The following is a 19,008-nucleotide window of genomic DNA, read 5'->3' on the forward strand; positions in this document are numbered from 1 at the left end:
TAAAAAAGAGAGAAAGCAAACAAAATACTGTTGCTATCTGGTTAGGAATATTGTTGGATAGGTTGCCGAAACAGAAGAATCCGTTGCACACCTTTTCTGCCAACCCGTTTTGCTCAGTCTTCGACTATACGCCTTCTTCTGGCATTTAAAAAAGAAAAAAAAAGTAAAAAAAAAAGGTGGTATGGGCGAGAAGAAATAAATCTGCTACGACCCTAAGGGATTGTAGGGTCCTACGATTCTAAATTCAACCTTTCATTTTTTTGAATTGCACGAATCTCTATAGAAGTTATTTTATATGTACGAATCTCAAAACAAATAAAAGGTTGGATTTAGAATCGTAGGACCCTACAATTCCTTTAGGATCGTAGCAGATTTATTTCCATGGCCGAGATGTAGTTTTTAACCTTTAAAAAGCAGAAATATCACAGCTGCCCTTGAAAGTAGGAATTCGTATCCAATAGGATACCGCACGGGAATCTTTTAGAATAATTCAAATTGGTGGATCCGAACTGTTTTTTTTAACTTTGCACGAATCTCAAAAATTAAATAATACTGCTCATGCGCTGATCCGAATCTCAAAGCAGCTGAAGTAAATCTCAACTCGTATAGTGGATCCCACCATGGAGTACTATACAGGATACTCATCTATGAGAAGGGATACCATATCTTAATTTGTTGCCTTGCTTAGTGAATTTTCCAGAAATTAAAATAGGTGTCCCTATATACTTCGATCTTTGCATCCTTCTTTTCTTTTGGAATTGGTTTTTTGTTGAATGTATTGAGTGTGAATGCAGTGTGGGTGTTGTTTATACCAAGTGTATATGGAGGGAAACTCGAGTGTAAATGGTTGGTATACCTGGTCCTAGAAAGTTTGGAGTGGAAAAAATTACACATCGGAGTTCATCACGGTACGGCATGCGTATCGATTATGAGATGTGACTTCTGCATCATGTATCGTCACCATTTATGTGTTGTAAATGATTATTAACAAAAAAAACATAGCACATAAATTACTTTGATCACGGCATGAAATATGACACGAAATACAACACGTTTAATCACAAAATGTTTTTTTTTTCTAGCATTAATTCTTCATTTTCAAAATTTTAAAAAACCATTCCACATTTTTTTTAAAACTTTGTTAAATATTTTCAATAAACAAATTTAATTACAAAAAAATAGTTAAATGTGATCAAACGCGCCATTTTTATTCATGACACGACTTGGTCACGACACGACAAAGCACCTAGTTGACACATGACCAAAATCACAACGTGTTAATTAGATGGGGTGGAACTAGAAAATCTTCCCTATTTCCAGTAAACCTTAAAAGCATTGTAACAGCATGATCAAATCAATCAATGAAATTATGTTTCATTCAATTCAATCTCACATTTAAACAAAGATCGTCTTCCAAAAATCAGCTACAATTATTTTATGCTGATCTACTATTACCTCACAAACTGCCTGTTATTGACACCCATATTTCCATAAGGGTTGGTAAAGCTCATGCCGGGCAGGCTTCGGTTCCTTTCTCGCCTATTCCTAGTAGTTGAGGGGCGGCTTTCGAGGTTAACATTCACTTTTGGTGGTGAGCTGAAGCAAAATGATTTTGCAACTCCCTACAGAAAACAATTAACCATCTCACACCGCAAATAAATAAGTCAAAAGAAAAGAACTATACATTATTTACTACATAAGCAAGCTATTGAAGTCTCCAAAGAAATTCAAATTACCGTCAGATTTAGCATGTGCGCATTAAAGACTGACTTGATTTGATGTGAATTGTATGCCTCAATGCAGGTTTTGTATGCATTTTTTGCAGATTGACACAGATAGTAATTCTCACCAACAATTTTCTCCTGCAAAACAGGTATGCAAAGAAAAGCAACTTAAAAGTTATTGCTTCTAACAAAATTCTAATGATAGGTGCAATCTATTATGGTCATTATTATTAGAAGCATTACAACCAATGCAATAAAAGTAAGCTCCAATACTTATAGTGCTCAGTCTGTGCAAAACCAAACCATTCATTTTAGTTGAAAATTTCAAAATTAATTTCAAATTGATTTGTAAAGTAAAATTTGGGGGCTTCAACTAAGTGCGAGCTTGGCAAAAATAATCTTCCACAGAAGATCCAGAGGCAATGCTTGTGTGTGTGTGAGTACTGTGCTTTATTATTGTCTGTGCAAAGTCATGTAAACATGAACATAGTCATTTCACCAAGAGAGCTTGCAGGTGTAATGTCTTTGTTATGTCAATCTTCTGTGTGATGACTGAGACTTTGGCTTCCTGTAAATAATTACACAGTTGAAATCAAACTATTTCAGCCTGATAGTAGGAGTTGTGGTAAGAACAAAGTAAATCTTAACAACTTGCAATTGCCAAGTTGGTGGAAACCCGAGATCTTCTATAAAGCAGATAATTAATAAAAACTATATCATTAATTAGGCCAATGCTAATACCTTCAAGCAAGAAAGAAAAGTAAGCTCTTGGGTCAACAAAAACAGAAGTGCTTTTCCTTTGCCACATTCCCCACGAGCTGTTCAACCAACCCTATGGATATACATCTGAGAGCACCGAATCAAGTCAAAATCTTCATCTGACCAAACAAACAAAGTTTAACGATTCAAAAGAAAATTAAAAGAAAGTCAAACCTCAGGTTTTCGAGGAGCATCATATTGCACCACCCAGTCCTGCAAGGATATGTGCATGAGTATTTATACAAGAATTAAAGCAGTGCAATTAAAAGGATTCCCAAGAATAAATTGAAGGAAAAAGAGAAATGAGGAATGGAACAAACCACAGAGGGGATATCAATTCCACGCGCGGCCACATCAGTGCACAGCAAAATACCGCTCTTGGCTTGAGTGAATCCACGTAAATTAGAATTCCGGGCACTCTGTTTTTGAGTGCCATCCATGTGAAAACACTCCATGTTTATGTAACCAAGAAGTTCGGAATAAAATTTGACCGCCTGACGGGTCGAAAAGAATACCATTGTCTTTTTGGACTGTTGTTTCTTGAGAAATTTATAAAGCGACATAAACTTCTCTTCACTCTCCACAATACAACAGTATTGTTTTAGCCCAGAAACAGTTGCCTACAAAATATTAAAAAAATTGTCATATGGCATCTCCATCTCAGTCGGTGCGTCTCTAAAATGAATGGGTCATGACCACAAGTTAATTCCTTACCTTGGGTTTTTTGTCATCGACTCCAATGTAAACAAGTTTTGGTTGAGCAGTCTCATGAATATTCTCTTCTGCCCTTTTCTTTAATGACAACTTTGCAAACTCAAAAACCCGAGAGATTTTGATTAAATCAGAAGCCAATAATAGTAGGAAAGATAATAAACTGCAAGTACTCAACATTAAGTAGGCAAGGAATGAACTAATTAAAAAAGGCAAAAAGAATATAAAGAAAAAAAAAAGTACCTCTGTACTCTGTGTTGCACTAAATAATATAGTATGCCTCTTCTGCACATCAAGTGAAAATCAAGTACATTATCAGAGAAGTTCTCATCATTCCGATTTCTGTGGAAAATAATATTTTAGAATTTAAATTATTCGTGGCATATATTGTAGTTATTACAAGAAGGACATATTTGGATCCTATTAAGCATTCAACAACAGCTTCAAAAGGATTCTATTAAATTGACAAGAGGATCTTTTCTCTTACTGTCTATGTCAGAAGACGAGATTTGAGTGTATAAAAAATGTTTAGCCTAATTGGAGTAAATAATTAAGTGCTAACAATAATTCAGTCTACCATTGGAAGGCGCTTAAGTATCTTCCCCATTTCATCCTTAAAGTTTCGACCTAGCATCCGATCAGCTTCATCGATTATGAGGCACTACAACAAAATCAAAAGAAACATGCACTTTGTGAGCAACTTATTAATTTAAGTTAAAATTAGTTTTTTTTCTTTGATACTAAAAAAGAAAAAAAAGGGATATGAAGGCATAATGGTTTTTACCTCCAAATTTTTGTAGATGAAGTTGTTTGTTTTCTTTAGGTGGTCAAGGAGTCGACCGGGTATCGCTACCAGCATATTCACCCCCTTTACAAGTTGCTGAGCTTCTTTTCCTATTGGAACACCACCAACTGCAAGTCCAAGTGTTTGTGTGTGGTACTGTGGTGCTTCAAAAGACTCTTTGCAACAACATGTGTCTACATAAGAGAAGAGTTCATTATTTGCAACATGAAATCAGAATTTAAATTATGTCAAGCAATTTCGTCTTGCTAAAAATTAAAATTTTGCTTAGTGAAAACAACATTAATTATCACCACTGTGCTTCACAGACAATTTCAATACCTGCATAGCAAGCTCCCGTGTAGGACTAATAACAATGATTTTCGTTCCATTCCTGGGAAGGCACTGGGCAAAATGCATCATCTCTATTGCTGGGACCAAAAAAGCAAGAGTCTTGCCAGAACCGGTATGTGCTGCACCAATTACATCTCTCCCCTCCAACAAAAGGGGTATGGTCCTTGCTTGTATCTGAAAGAAACCCAATGAATTTAACTGAGGCTGAGGCTGAGGCTCTAATTTCAGAAAATTTAATATTAACGAGGATGATAATGAACTAATTAATTAATGAGTATTTTATTAAGGTCCACTTGCTATAGAATCTTCTATTCTCTGTGATTAATATTAAAATTCAGAAGGATGACAATTAAAAAATAATAACACTACTTTAGAAAGAAAGGCAATATAATATAAAATAAATAAAGGTAACCATGAAGGGAAGAAGGGCTATAATTCTATAAATTATAAATTACCAATACCAAATTAAATATGAAAGAAGAGAGAGAGATATTATTGTTTATTCTCACCGCAATCATGGTTTTGAAACCCATCTAAGTGCCTTCAAAGTGGGCTAGGAAAGAGGAAGATCGGAGAAGGCACGATCTGTGAGGATACTACCTTCCAAATTCGTCCCTCTTCGTTACCTTCACTTCTTCTTGCGTTGTTCCTCTAGTAATATCGCCTATCTCAGATTTTGCAACAAATTCGTCTGTCAATCTCTTGGCCTTCTTGTTCTGTCCTACTTCCTCCTCTCTTTCGAAGCATGGAATCGGCGCTCCTTTCCTCTTCATCTTCGTTTCGTTTGATTGGTTGGAGCGAGAGAGACTCTTTTCGCGCTGAAACCAAGAAGAGAAAAAAAAAAAAAAAAAAATTCGATTTCTATCAGAATGGGGGAAGTACACAAACAATCCAATAATTTTAGAAATTTCCATCCCTGACTCTTTCCATTAAATGAGAGAAGTACAGAAATAAAATCTATCAATATGAAAAGTAATAATTATTTGCAACTCCAGATCACAAATGAAAATAACATCCTCAAAAATCGGAGAGCCTGAAAAAGAGGAAGATGACGAAGAACAAACCTCAGAAATCGAAGAGCCTAAACCCTAATCTCTAAACCTTAAACCCTAATCAACCCCATCCAGCCCATCCAAACAAAGAACAAACTATTTGAAATAATTTTGTTCTAAGAATAACTTATTCTTACTCCAACCAAAAATACCCTTAATGTATAAATAAATTTAGAAAAATTCATATAAAATGACATATTCTTATAAAATTAGACTAAATGAGTAACAATATTTATTAAATAACATGTAAACTTAAATAACATTTTTTAAATAATATAAAAAAATAGAAAGAAAAGAAAGACACGATCAATTCCAGTGTTTTAAAATGCGGTTTTGTTCATGCATGCGGAAGGCCACTGCATACCGCATATGCGGTATGCGGACGCATATGCGGATTTTCATGCCGATTTATATATGCGGATTTTAAAATAAAAATTCACGCATATATATATAGAGAGTGTGTGTAACTAATGTGCATTCGTATGCATACGGTCCAAATTTAAAATTTTAAAATCCAAAACGTTGATCCGAACCGTTCATCTTGTTCTCCATATTAATATGTGCTTGGATACCAAATTTTACATTTTTCTGAATTTTTTTACTATGTATTAAGCCACTTTGAAAATTGCTGATCCAACGGTGGCTGCTGATCCGCATGGGAGGACTGCATGGCCGCATATTCGGACCGCATGGCTGCATTTTTAATCCGCATATGCATTTTTTTATTCCGCATGGCCGCATATTCGGACCGCATATGCGGCCGCATGCTCAAAACCGCATGGGATGACTGCATGGCCGTTCTGAGCGCGGCTGCCGACCGCATACGCATATGCGGCCCATGCGGCCGCATTTTAAAACACTGATCAATCCATTCAAAAATCTTTAATTGACATTTTAAAAATAGAAAGAACTCATGACCAATAAGAAAGATGATACAAATTAGGTGTAAATAGTACGTATCTAAATAAATTTAGGCTTCTACATGTAAAAAAAATATTTAAAAATAATATATAATCAAAATATTTAGTCGGAAGACTAATATTCAATCACAAATTTCATATTGTTAATCAAAATTGTTGACAAATTTGAACATCTACGTCCATAAGAATGAAAATATAATAATATTTTAATTCGACAATTTTGACAATCTTTATCAATGAACTGATTCTTAAAATAAGGAATCCAATTTTATAAATTGAAAATATGTGATTAAAAAAAAATATGCGAAAGTATAGTCAAAACGTAGTATATTAATCATGTTTTGCCCTTTTCCAAAAGTAACTATTTCAAATTAGTCATGTAGCACCCAAATCATTCGGTCATATAATTTTCAAATTCATATATTAACTCCCAAATACTGTCTTATGTAATCCAAAGAGTGCAAAGTCAATCGAAATGCAGCAATCAAGGCTCTAAATGTCACCTTATTCTTCTTATTCCTAACATTAAAAGACACATACTTCGTATTATTTTTATAAAATGTACAAATTTAATAAGTTCATAATGATCTGTTGCGGTTCATAAGATGCAATAATTCAACTCATGAACTGTAATAATTATAATATATGGGTTATGAGTCATGAGAAGATGAGAGTTCAAGATGTGAAAAGCACGCCTTCGGCCTCTTCGTCATTTTAGGTTTTGCTAATGTAGCAATGGTTCTCTTTTAATTAACTAATAAGCCTCATGACTAAAATAATATAATTTCCACATTTTAAAAAAAAAAACAAAGAAAAGGATTATGATCAAATGACAAAGGCATAATTTAATTTTTTGACAATATTTTTTTGAAACCATTTAATTAATATAATGTATATTTAATATTGTCGATTAATTTTCATACAATTTGTATATTGTACATTGCTAAATTACAAATCATTTAATTTATATAATGTATATTTAATATTGTCGATTAATTTTCATTTAATATATGAATGGTACAAGTTGGATTAAATTTTAGAGGACTAGGGTGTTCTCAAGGAAAATGTTATCAATGCTTCATATCATTTATTATGGTTTTTAGTAAATACGATTATGTCTACCGATGAAATATAAATCTGGATTCTTTGAATAGTTTAAAGAGTTCAAGAATTAAGTTGAAATCTAACTTAACCAAAGTCTTGTAATTCAACTAAGGTCCTAGAGAACCTCAATAATAAATTTGATAATTATCTAAGGAGTATGAATTAAATTCATGACTTATTCTTATGAGAACCTAGTCTAACCATGTGGTATGTGGTAAGGATGATAATTAATTAAAATTGTTATTATTTATATTGAAATTTGCAATTAAAAATGTCGCGTTCACTCTTAACAGGTATCATCGAAGTCGGTTGAAATGACCACATGATATATGGACTGGAAATGTTTCAAATGTGTATTCTATTAAAAAAAATCTAAAATTGCGAAATTTATGATAGTTGTTAACTTGTTATAGGTTAATGACTAAGCTTGAATACAGATCCAAAAAGTACTCCACCCTAGAATATATTCTTCCCCTGAGATGAAGCAATTTTCTCGTACTTTTGTATACAGTTACAGAGGTATATATAAGTATACTAGTAATCGTGCCCGTGCACAGCAACGGAAGCAAATTATGTAGTAGAAAATCTAATTTACTAAAGTATTTTTTTTCATAAAAAATAGAGAAAATAAATATCACTAAATGTAAACCAAATATATTATTTCTGAATTGAATATAGGAATTAAAAAACATAGCATTCTCTAATAAAAACCATCAACATACAAAGCTAAAACAAAACAAACAACCTAAAAGCTACTGAAGTAAGTAATTTCAATACGTTGACACTACATTTGGTAGCACCTCACAGCATGTTGAGTCTGCACATAGTAAACAAACTGTTTTAATTAAGGAACTTCAAGTTGATTAATATTTATTAATTTAAGACAGAAAGTATTTTGATATTTTAATTTTAGAAGTACCTAAGTCTCAACTCTTCATATTCTGGCATCTGGGGATTAATCTGGGGATTAAAATGGACAGTGGAAATATCCATGGCAAGCAAATGTTATATGTGCTTTGTTAATTATCTCACATGTGCACTGTTTTTTCTCACGTCTTTTCTTGTGTTAATCGTGACACAATGTCCCAATTAAATTTAACAAAAGAATTACATAAATAAATATTAAATGTAATTACATAAATAAATCAAGAGAGAGTAAAAAATCTGTAAGTTCTTTTTTTTTTTTTTTTGCATTCAAATGACCGTAAGCTATACATCTATTTTGGGATACACATGTTTGATTGTAAATATAAAAGATTCCTTAAAATTAATTTAAAAGCTATCCTTAGATTTGTTGCCAGTGTATAGTTAAGGAGCACTGACATCCTTGTTCTCAACATCTTCGAGATAACATGCAGCTCCACCAGACCTAACTGTTGTGAATTCAATATCCTTCGGATCAATTTATGTCAATTTCAATCTATGAAATCTAAAAGTCATTTTGGAGTCTGTGTTTAGGCCAGCTACTTGTCAAATTAGGAAAAACAATTCAAAAAATTAAAATTGAGAGAGTGAAGTGGACCTCAACATGACCAGCATGGAATAGATCAATGCACCTGGAGAGTTGGAAATAACAACACAGAAGCAAAAAGAAGAGCAAAAGAAAAAAAAAATCACTTTTTCTTTTAGCAACAGTTAAAGAAAAGAAGTTGCCTCCACAGAGAGTAAAAAAATCACTCATTGCTATATGAAAAAAAAAACAATCAAAATTCAAATGATTAGATTTATTTTGTTCGTGTGTTTATGTCAAATTTTACTTTAAGTAGGCATATTTTTGCAAATCACACTATATCTTATCGTAATGTGCAAAGAACATTGGTAACTGTATATCATATTTTGCAACAAAGAAGCAACATTTTGGGATGCTTTGCAGCAGGCATGATCATTATCTCAATTATATGGTATAAGAAGTAGCTTCAATCAAATTTTGGGATTCTACCAGAAAGTACCATAAACCAAATTTAAAGCTCGGCAGAAATAAAGTAGGAACACATTAATTTGCCAAGTTGATATGAAAGGGATACTTCAGTCACTTATGTATGCACCTAATGGTTGGTTGAATGACACAAAATTTGTTGGTAAAATACAATAGTAGGTAGGTAAGCATGCTACCCACATGAATACAGACCTAAACATATGGAACTCTACATATATATAAATAAACCAAAATTCGACCAAACTAACCTTGGTGGCAGTACTTCTCATATTGATAGCATCATGTGCATCTCCAAGGAGTATCTTTGCAGCCTCGTCTAGTGATATTGTATCAGCATAAACATAATGTGCAATAAATTAAACAATAGAGAACAATAATTCAGAAGAGCAGTTATTTGCTAAGCTTTGCAACGTGATTAATTGGATAGTATGATTTGTTAAACTTCTTATGCTATGACAAAAGGAAATAGGTTTCCTTTGGTCTGCTAGGAAAAATTGAGGCATCCCAAATGGAGTTTTAAGTTGCTCTGCTTGTTTGATGGGTTGCTACTTGTTTCTTGAATTTATTTTTTGCTACCTAGCTTTTTAACATTTTTTTTGGTCAAAAAATCTTGTATTAACTTTTAAGTTTATTTGGTTTGGTTGGCAATCTGGTTCGTTGGTTCTTATGTTTTGAAGTTGAAATAAATTTTTATTTTGACCACCTTTAGTATAGTTTGCATGGACCAACCAATCTCTGATCCAAAATTTATGGCAAGTGAATGAGCTTTATCATACGTGCCATCAGTTTTAACACAAGAAAAATAAAAATTTCTCCGAATATAAACATGCAAAATCTGAGTTTAACAACTTACATATGTTGTGATGAAAAGCTTGACAAAGTTCTGAGTAAGGAGGCCAAGGGACTTCTCTCTCCTTTGATCCAAAGCTGAAAACAAAAAAGAATACATCTTTAGAATTAATTTGTTCAACATAAAAAAATGAGAACATATAACAAGTATAAACTGAGAAAATATTTGGTTTTTCCAAAAATTGACCAGCAACACCAGGCTTTGGTCCAAAGCCAGCACAGTTGATGGGAGAGGAATCAAGTAAACCAGTTCATTTCTCTCTCTCAAAATCCGTGCATTGATTCAGTAATTCATCATCTTCTTCAAAAACATTTATTCAAGATCAAAATTTAGAATAATGAATTGAAATCAAATGTTAAGCCTTTATTCATGACTGTGATTTCTAAAAAGTTTTATTTTGCCCTTGCTTTCATTTAAATTTTCCATTGAAATATAACACTGTAAATCAATGCAAATATGAACTGTAATTTTAGCCAAGAAAATTATTTGGCAAGAAAAGTGCACATCAAATATGCAAGACCAGAATCTTAAATAGAAAAAAGAAAGAGATAATAGCGAACTTACTTTAATCGGTTTGTCCTGTGCATTTGGTAAAAGAGGATCCTGTATTGCGCTATCCTGATGACAGGGACATAAGAACATTTTTATCTCGTTTTAATCTCAAAAACTATATATAATACATTAAATTTTACCTTAATTTTTTAATGAAAAAGGAAAATAGGCACAAACCTTGAGAACTTGCAGGGCTTTTGGAATTCCAGAAAACCCAATCCATGAATATTGATTCTTCCCCTTTCTTACAAGAACCTAAAAGAAAATGTTCGCGTGAAAGCGCAACGCAAGTTTCGGTACGCTTGGGAGCGTACCTTTTAAAACCGCGGTTACACCTTCTGATTAGGGTTGCAAGTGCACAATCCTATCGAGGAGTATAATCGGGTATCGATCTACAGGGACGGTTCCTTTATCTAGGTATTTACTTATCTCGACTAAAGACTAGAAGTGAGAAAGAGGGAGTTTTGGTACTTAATTTTCCTAAAGAATCAACTCAAGCAATCAAACAATGCAATAGAATAGTAAATGTGCAAGGAAAGGTATAAACTGTGTTTTGATTTGGGATAAAAGATGTTTCAAGGGTTTCAGACTTCATCTCTGATTTGCCTCTAGTGGTACGGGTCTTACCAAGTTGGTACGGCTAGGCCGCACCAACCTGGTCCGACCAAGCCGAGTGGGGCTTGGTACGGGTAGGCCGCACCACTCTTGTAAGACCCGTACCAATGTACCAGTACAGAGCTTACAAGTTCGAGTTGATGCATTTCTTGCTGGTACCTCGTGTTAAACTCTTCAGAAATGTTCAATTGACCATACCTAAGGTTCCTAAACCTCAACTCTCGTGTGTTGGCTCAAGATCTAGGTTTTGGAGTCAATTCTTCACCTTCTAGGGTTTCTAGACCTCAACTCTCGTGTTTTGGTCCAGATCCTCTAGTTGATTGATTGGAGATCTAAGGTATTCTCTAATCTGTCAATTAGGGGAGAATTCAACCTTTCGGCTTCAATTCGAACAAGTCTACCTAAAGGGATTGGTTTGATTGAGAGAAAGCAATGGTCACATGACCTTGTTAGGTTTGATCTACCACTATAGGCACACCATATGCAATCACAGAGAGACAAAGCAATCAAGACAAGCAAATTCACAATCAATTCAATCAAAAGAGTTCATACAAGATCCAAATCAAGAAAAGCAACACAAATCAAGAAAATCCATCTACAAACCCTAGAAACAATGATCTACTACTCACAAGTCATGGATCTGTCCAGAAATACAAATAAAGAGATAAAGAGAGACATGATAGAACTAGATCGAAGATCGGATGTGGAGAAGAGGTTGATCCGTCGATTTTCGCCTCTTCCTCTTCCTTCTTCTTCTCTCCTTGCTCCTTTGCTCTCTTTCTCTCTTTCTCTGAGCTCTCAATCTGGAATGGAATGGAATCCCCGAAAATGGAGAGATCCCTCGCTTTAAATAGCCTCTGCCAAGATTTGAATTCTGTCAGGCGGCATCTATGTACGGCCCGTACCAAGGTGGTATGGCCAGGCCGTACAAGATGGGAAAGAGGCTGGATCGGCTAAGTCTGGTAAGGGCCGTACCAAGTCTGGTAAGGGCCGTACCAAGTCTGGTAAGGGCCGTACCAAGTCTGGTAAGGGCCGTACCAAGTCTGGTAAGGGCCGTACCAAGCCTGGTAAGGGTAGGTCGTACCAAGTCTGGTAAGGGCCGTACCAAGCCTGGTAAGGGTCGTACCAGGGAGTCCAAAAATGCCGTTTCTTCGTGTATTTTGCTCCAATCCTGCAAAAAACAAACAAACTCTCAGCAGTACCAAATTCTAAGGATATATCAATGAAATGCACATGATTTTGACAATTTAGAACGTGAATTTGGTACGAAATCAAGTCAAATATATGCTAAATATGCGAGGTATCAGAAAACAATTACAGTTGTCACAAACACAAATCTGGATTTCTTGTTTTACATATAGAACCCTGCAATTTGTGATTTTACATATCTTCTCTATACATTTTTTAAGGAAAAATTAACTTACCGCATACCCTGAAATGGTAAAGAACGATACCAAGGTCGTGGTGCTACCCTACGACCTCACCTCTAGGCCCTGCTTCCAATCCACGAGCACAAGTGACACCGAGGCACACAAGCAAAAGAAAACCCCTAACAGGTTGAGTGTTGAGCGACTCAAAAACCTAGGGCCAAGGAGGCGGAAGCCGGAGATACGGATCGCGGAGAGCACTGTGTGCGGCGCGTCTGGGGGGGCTGGTCAGTTCGCTGTCTCGCTGGTGGGGATTAGGTTAGGGGTTATAACTTAGGTTAGAGAAGGCGGGGATGGGATCACGGAGAGCAATGGAAAGAAAAGGAAGAAGGGCAGAGATGGGATCGTTGTCTCGCGACTGAGGGAAGAAAAGCCAGCGACTGAGGAGATGAAGAGAGAAAAGGAAAGAGTGAGAGGATCCCAAGAGAGGAAAGAGGTAGGAGATGAAGACGGAGAAAGAGAAATGGATCTGCTTTTCTGCCAGCGACTGAGGGGAGAAAGAAAAATTTGTGTAGCTATACATGTAGCGGGTCCAATTTAAACTAAGTTTAGACTTCTACATAGAGAAATAGTGCATTTAATCAAAGGAATACATATTATTTGTTTAAATGGTTCAGATTCAATCAAAAAAAAAAAAAAGTAGATCAGGACCCTTAAAGAATCTAGACATTAAGCTCCTTAATAAGGAGGAGATAAGGAGGAGAGATAACTGAGAGTGCGATATTATTTATCGTGACTATTTATAGAATTATTTAAACTTGTTGTTAATAATTTTTAATATTAAGTGACATTGTTTAAAAAGCTTGTAAATTCTTTAGACCGATGCATTTGATCTGATCATTCTTGTTGAATAAAAAAGCTCTAATTAATTATAATGAGACATGTTACATGATCCACATGTTGAATTGGACCACACTCCACTTGTTTATTTGACTAGATTTGCAAAATATATATTAATTAAATTTTGCAGTTTTTTTTTGTCTTGAGATATTGTGCAGGTTCATGACTATAAAGAATATAATATATGCATCGAGGATGAATGAACAACTACAATAATTATCAAGGATGAGTCATGAAGCACTGGGCATTAGACATCAGAAGCATCATCTCAAGATTAGGATTAATTATCTGTAAAATTAGTAAAATAAGCTTGAGATTGACCTAAGTAAGACCTACTGTTGTAACGATCCAGTGACTATTGTAACGTATAAAATCAGACCATTTTACCCTTGCCCCGTGGATTAATAAGAGGCAACGGTCCTGTAACGGTCTAAACTCTAGAATCGACCGTTATGGGACCATGACAATGGTCCATCAACTGTTAGGGTAGTGACATCCAAACCCGCCGTAAGTTGGTCGACCGTTATGACGGTACCTGAACCGCTATAACGGTCTAGACCAAATTAATTCATTTTGATAAGCTCACTAGAAATAGAAATAATTTTGGGATTTGGATTATCACTCTCGCAGCCTTAGCTTCAATACACGAATTCTCAGATCTAGAAAAAGCCGTTGTAGCTTGTGCACTTGAACTTCAATATTCTATTCAATATCAAGCTTATTCAACCAATACACAATGAGCCTTTGTTGCTCGCCTTGTTATCTTGAGCCTTTAATGCTCGTGAGTTATTTGCGTGCTTGGACCGTGTGACTTCTCAGAAGATTGTAAGGACTCACTGATTCCACCTTGTACTCCTTTCTCATTGGATAAATAAAGGCGCACCGTCTCGAAGGTCGCGGGCCACAAAGACGTAGGCGTTAGTGTCGAACTCCATAAACAACTCTCGTATCAAGTGTCTCTAAAATCTACTATTTACTTTATCATTTATTAGTTTAGATTCAAGTTATTCTAGTTTTCATTAATAATAACTTATAGACACGCTAGATAATTTAATTTAATATATATTTTTTTAAAAATACCCTATTCACCCTCCCTTTAAGTACCTTTGGGACTAACACCTCACACGTGATGTACTATAACATATTGTGATAAAATTAATAACAACATGACTAATTTTCTTTACTACAATAATACAAAAAAAAAAAAAAATTCTCCAGCCTCATGAATTCAAAAGCTATTAATAAAAAACTAAAAACTTTCCAATATTTTTCGTTACACCATGAGTACTCCAAACAATCAACAATAAAATTCTGAAAATACTACCCAATAATCCAAAAAAATATAATTATAATTAAATGTAAATGATTTCTCAAATGCTTGGAAGTTGTGACATATACTCGCTCCTAGAGTAGGAAAAATGGCACGGCAGAGCTGGCTCCGTCACAAAACGGCATGACACGTGTGTCAGATACGTGCCATGACTCGCGTGTTGCGTGCCGTGGCCATCTTTTGAAACTTTGTCACGGCACGACACGTGAAAGATCTAGTCACGATATGGCACGGCACGTAGCCACGCGAGTCACGTGTAATTAGAACTATTAGATATTGATTAAATGGTGAATCTTGAATAAACTAACTTAAATTACTATTAAATAGTCACACGAGTTGCGTGAGAAATGTTTGGTCACGACACGTTTAGACACGGCGTGACTCACGTGTCATGACATTCGCGTACCATGACCACCCTTGATATTTTAGTCATGGCATGACATGGCACGAGACCAAAGTCACAGCGCGTTAATCACGGCACGGCACATTTTATCCACTCTACCCGCTCCAAATCCATAACCTCCCTGTATCTGAACCGGACCCGATAATTCACAAACAAGTTCTGAGTATCTATCTACCCAGAACAGAAAGACTGGACTCGAAATATCTACGGGTAGAGAGGTATTCGGATCCAAACCCGATCTAATTTGACACAAATAAATATATGGATTAAAATTAGAACCTGAACACTTTTAGAGTACGGGTTCAAATATAATTGTATCCGGACTCGACCCGACCCGGTAGCAACTCTACATAGCCAAACATATATATAACATCTGGAGCGATATACCAATTCCTTCCCGCGGCCTTGGGCCTTTGTATTTTTTCAGCCCATCGAGCCAACAGATCAGGTTTTCTTTCTCATTTCTTCCATCCCTTTCATTTTAAGTTGTGGCCCAAATGACATAGTAATTCAAGCAGTCACCAAGGAACCTTTGGGCTGGTTTTGCAAATGGATCATTCAGGGCTCCTATAAACGGGAATCCTTCGTCATTTGATTAGAAAACACAAATAAAAACAAACCTGCAAAAAAAAATTGAACCTAAGTTGCTTGATCAAATAACAAAGAGCATATGTTTCTTAAGGAAAAATTAGTGTATGATTACAAGATCAAAGGAATAATAGGCTTCGTATATTATTTTTGTGAAAGATAAATTAAAAAATATATATACCTATAATAAATTGTTAAATACATTATTTTCGGCCATTTTTTTTAATACCCCCAAAAAAAAGAAAAATATTAAAAATAACCTCTGTTTTGGATTTTTTTCATATATGCCCTGACCGCCTGGAAACGGGGCGGGCCAAAATTTTAGCAAACCGCCCATTGTATGGGCGCTTCATGCCATTACCAAACCGCCCATATAATGGGCGGTCCACTTTTTCTTTCTTTTTTCCTTTTTTTTTTTAAGTTTTTTTTTTTTTTTAAACAGAAATTTTTTTATTTTTTTTATTTTTTGTATTGAAATATTAGAAATATTGAATATATTTCTTTAAAAATAGATGAAATACAATATAATTTAATTTATTAGAAAGACTATAACAAATAACCCGGATCAATATTTTTCAGGCCGGATTTTTCGCGGCTGTAAGAAAAATTAATATATTTCTTTATGTGTTATTGGACAAAAATAAAAATGCTTAGATTCCGAGTAATTGATCCCCGTTCAAAAGTTACTTCTATGTAATCTAGAAAATATTATAATCCTTCTAGGATATTTAATTTATAAAAAGTTGTATCTATTTTTGAAAAAAAATAAAAACTTTAAGTTATTTAATAATTGTTATTCAAAAAAATTTCTCAAAATAGATACAACTTTTTATAAATTAAATGTACTAGAAGGATTATAATATTTTTTAGATTACATAGAAGTGACTTTTGAACCGGGATCAATAACTCGGAATCTAAGCATTTTTATTTTTGTCCAATAACACATAAAGAAATATATTAATTTTTCTTACAGCCGCGAAAAATCCGGCCTGAAAAATATTGATCCGGGTTATTTGTTGCAGTCTTTCTAATAAATCAAATTATATTGTATTTCATCTATTTTTAAAGAAATATATTCAACATTTCTAATATTTCAATACCAAAAATAAAAAAATAAAGAAATTTCTGTTTAAAAAAAAAAAAAATTAGAACCCCAAACCGCCCAAGCCTGGGCAGTTCATTTTTTTTTTTGAAAGTTTTTTTTTAAATAGAAATTTTTTTATTTTTTGTATTGAAATATTAGAAATGTTGAATATTTTTTTTTAAAATAGATGAAATACAATATAATTTGATTTATTAGAAAGACTGCAACAAATAACCCGGATCAATATTTTTCAGGCCGGATTTTTCGCGGCTGTAAGAAAAATTAATATATTTTTTTATGTGTTATTGGACAAAAATAAGAATGCTTAGATTCCGAGTTATTGATCCCGGTTCAAAAGTCACTTCTATGTAATCTAAAAAATATTATAATCCTTCTAGTACATTTAATTTATAAAAAGTTGTATATATTTTGAGAATTCTTTTTGAATAACAATTATTAAATAACTTAAAGTTTTTATTTTTTTTCAAAAATAGATACAACTTTTTATAAATTAAATGTCCTAGAAGGATTATAATATTTTCTAGATTACATAGAAGTAACTTTTGAACCGGGATCAATTACTCGGAATCTAAGCATTTTTATTTTTGTCCAATAACACATAAAGAAATATATTAATTTTTCTTACAGCCGCGAAAAATCCGGCCTGAAAAATATTGATCCGGGTTATTTGTTATAGTCTTTCTAATAAATTAAATTATATTGTATTTCATCTATTTTTAAAGAAATATATTCAATATTTCTAATATTTCAATACAAAAAATAAAAAAAATAAAAAAATTTCTGTTTAAAAAAAAAAACAAAACTTAAAAAAAAAAAAAGAAAAAAAAAAAAAAGTGGACCGCCCATTATATGGGCGGTTTGGTAATGGCATGAAGCGCCCATACAATGGGCGGTTTGCTAAAATTTTGGCCCGCCCCGTTTCCAGGCGGTCAGGGCATATATGAAAAAAATCCAAAACAGAGGTTATTTTTAATATTTTTCTTTTTTTTTGGGGTATTAAAAAAAATGGCCGCATTATTTTTCCCTCTAAACCTAACTATTTTTAATATGCCATCTATTGATATATTCACTTAAAATTACTATTTAATAATAATAAAAATAGATTGACGATTCTGTTGTTTAGTCAAGATATTGTGTTCGGACAAATCCTACTTCTGAAAAGACTGAGTTATCGCAGAAATTTTTATTTTTACCATCTTAAGAAAATAATTAAACCAAATAATTACGATTTAGTCAGAATTTCGTTTTTGATATAGCCATAACGTGAAATTGCAAATAAAAATTGAACATCTGTAACTTCACGTTGAGGACATATTTCATGGTCCAATGCAATATTGTTTTGGTCAAACAACACTGAAAACCAAATTTTTAAGAAAACAAAAATATAAAATGTGTCCTCAACGTGAAATTTTGGACACTCAATTTCTGTCTGTAATTTTACGTTGTTGTCGTGTCAAAAATAAAATTCTAATCAAATCATTGTTATTTGGTTTAACTTTTTTTAATTGTATATTTGAATTTTCGAGAATTATTGCATAGAAATTGCAAGATTAAAAAGTAAAACGAAAAACAAAAACTTAATAGGTAAACAAAAAAAGAAATTTAACCCATTCATGTTTCATAAGTTATTTTATGCATTCTTTTTTTATTAATTCTTTTTACTACTTTATTTTGTATTAAATTAATCTGAAAATTTCAAAATTTTATATGTACATGCATCACACATGAAGTAGATGGATTCTAACAGCTTGAATTCATTGTTTGAAGCTAATTCGATAAATTTTTAGAATTCTGCTCACCAAACTCTCAAGCACAATACACACTAACTTTGAAAAAAAAAAAAAAAATTATCCGTAAGGAGATGCACCACACTGTTTTGCACCAAACTCTCTTATGTTGTGTATATACGCATCTCTAACTATTTCTCTTAACATTAGCTTCACAGATAAAGTATCAC

General features: G+C 33.6%; 1 long non-coding RNA gene and 1 pseudogene across 2 annotated transcripts; both read right to left on the reverse strand.

Annotated features, from left to right (window-relative positions):
* Nucleotides 1–1,354: 1,354 nt before the first annotated feature.
* LOC144558756 (DEAD-box ATP-dependent RNA helicase 27-like) lies at nucleotides 1,355–5,138 on the reverse strand (annotated as a pseudogene). Its single transcript, XR_013512983.1, has 12 exons — nucleotides 4,839–5,138; nucleotides 4,318–4,503; nucleotides 3,979–4,172; nucleotides 3,772–3,855; nucleotides 3,439–3,479; nucleotides 3,198–3,306; nucleotides 2,804–3,103; nucleotides 2,658–2,696; nucleotides 2,466–2,570; nucleotides 2,224–2,292; nucleotides 1,737–1,862; nucleotides 1,355–1,622 (listed from the first exon to the last, which is right to left on the reverse strand). The product of XR_013512983.1 is annotated as a DEAD-box ATP-dependent RNA helicase 27-like (transcript).
* Nucleotides 5,139–9,385: 4,247 nt separating this feature from the next.
* On the reverse strand, nucleotides 9,386–13,195 carry LOC144558757 (uncharacterized). The gene is made up of 4 exons (XR_013512984.1): nucleotides 12,783–13,195; nucleotides 10,921–10,998; nucleotides 10,756–10,809; nucleotides 9,386–10,268 (listed from the first exon to the last, which is right to left on the reverse strand). It is a non-coding gene; the product is annotated as an uncharacterized LOC144558757 (long non-coding RNA).
* Nucleotides 13,196–19,008: the final 5,813 nt, after the last annotated feature.

Source organism: Carex rostrata, chromosome 8, assembly GCF_964058835.1.
Source record: "Carex rostrata chromosome 8, lpCarRost1.2, whole genome shotgun sequence".
In the NCBI taxonomy this organism is placed as follows: domain Eukaryota; kingdom Viridiplantae; phylum Streptophyta; class Magnoliopsida; order Poales; family Cyperaceae; genus Carex; species Carex rostrata.